This window comes from Camellia sinensis, chromosome 15 (genome assembly GCF_055761805.1).
Source record: "Camellia sinensis isolate YWXY chromosome 15, ASM5576180v1, whole genome shotgun sequence".
NCBI classification, from domain to species: Eukaryota; Viridiplantae; Streptophyta; class Magnoliopsida; order Ericales; family Theaceae; genus Camellia; species Camellia sinensis.
In genome coordinates this window covers 120,389,154-120,391,242 of record NC_138975.1, presented here as the reverse complement: position 1 = coordinate 120,391,242, position 2,089 = coordinate 120,389,154, and positions in this window count along the sequence as shown.

The window sequence follows — 2,089 nt, the reverse complement described above, 5'->3', positions numbered from 1 at the left end:
ATACGGGTCCCACCTAAATAATTGACCAAAGATAGGAAAATTTTTTGTTTTACCCATAATTTTTCCAACCATTTCCAACAATCCCCCGCATGAATGGAATTTGATGATAACAGAAATGCAACAATATGCAGACTTTATCGAAAGAGTATAATTCGAAAATATCTTGCATCAGGATAGGTAGCTTTCGGCCTTGAATCTTCCCTAGTGATAACCTGTCGGACTTACTAGCTAACCAATGGACGCGATGCCTTGAATTGTTCAGCCGTTTGTGTAAGCCAAGACAATAGATTTCACACAAAATATCTTCTAACACATCATGGTTCTCACTATTGTGTTCATGTTGGCCTTGAATGCTTCTGGTTTTCCTGAGTGTTTCTAGAGAATTTAGCCTCTTCATTCTCATAGAACCGGCCCCAGTTCAACACTCATATAAGTGATTCTTATTGTGAGTATCTCCTTATACTAGTCTTGATTTTATGCCTAAATCAAGATATAAGTAATCATTAAAAGCAAAGCTTATCATTATACCCCTGCAGACAACACATATTACAGATATCACTCTCACTATAGGAATGGGTAGGGAATTTTAATCCCTTAGTGATTTCTGGCGAGCCACACATAACTTAGTTATCCCTTTGAACTTAGTTCTTGGGATCTCCAGTCATATAAGTAGGGTTACCATTATGATGACTCTTATGTAATAGGCTTTAATCTCATCCCCTTCGATGAACTATACACTTGCTCTTTTGTCAAACCTTTTGTTAACGGATCCGCAATATTCTCTTTAGATTTTATATAATCTATTGAGATTATTCCATTTGACAACAATTGCCTTACGGTATTATGTCGACAACGAATATGTCGTGACTTACCATTATACATATGATTCTGTGCCCTGCCTATTGCAGCTTGACTATCACAATGAATGCAAATAGCTGGCACAGGTTTTGGCCACATTGGAATGTCTTTTAAGAAATGACGAAGCCATTCTGCCTCTTCTCCTGTTTTGTCTAAAGCAATGAACCCGGATTCCATTGTGAATCGTGCGATGCATGTTTGTTTCGTGGATTTCCAAGAAACAGCAACGCCTCCCAGAGTAAAGACATATTCACTTGTGGATTTTTAATCATTCGTATCCGATATCCAATTTGCATCACAATAACATTCCATTACTGCTGGATATCGAGTAAAGTTCAAACCATGATCACGGGTGAATCTTAAATATCTAAGAACCCGAATGATCGCCTTTTAATGGTCTTCTCTGGGGTTACTAGTGTACCTACTCAATTTACTGATAGCATAAGCTATCAGGACGAGTACAATTCATTAGGTACATTAGGCTTCCAATGATTTGTGAGTATTTTAACTGAGACACTGCATCACCTTTATTTTTCGACAAATAAAAACTGATGTCTACAAGTGTTCTAACTATATTCAAATCACCCTTGATAAATTTATCAAGAATTTTCTCAATATAATGAGATTGAGATAACGCATATCTGTCAGATGTTTTAGTAATTTTCATTCCTAATATAACATCTACGATCCCCATATCTTTCATATCAAATCTTTTGTTAAGCATTTGCTTAGTTGATTTGATCATGTTTTGACTGCTTCCAATGATAAGCATGTCATCCACATAAAGACAAACTATGACATATCCTTGGTCAGTGTTTTTAACATATTGCATGATCAAATTTTTCATGCCATTGCTTAGGTGCTTGTTTTAATCCATAAGGAGATTTTACGAGCTAACAAACTTTCTTTTCTTGCCCTGGCATTACAAACTCTTCGGGTTGCTCTATATAGATCTCTTCATTTAGATCATCGTTTAAGAAAGCTGTCTTAACATCCATTTGATGTATTTCTAATTTAAACAACGCTGCTATAGCAATAAGCATACGAATGGATGTTATTCTTGTCACAGGGGAATATGTGTCAAAATAGTCCAGACCTTCCTTTTGTCTGTAACCTTTTACTACAAGTCTTGCTTTATACTTGTCTATTGAACCATCTGCCTTCATTTTTCTCTTGAATATCCGTTTATATCGAAGAGGTTTAGAACCTGGTGGAAGATTCACCAATTACT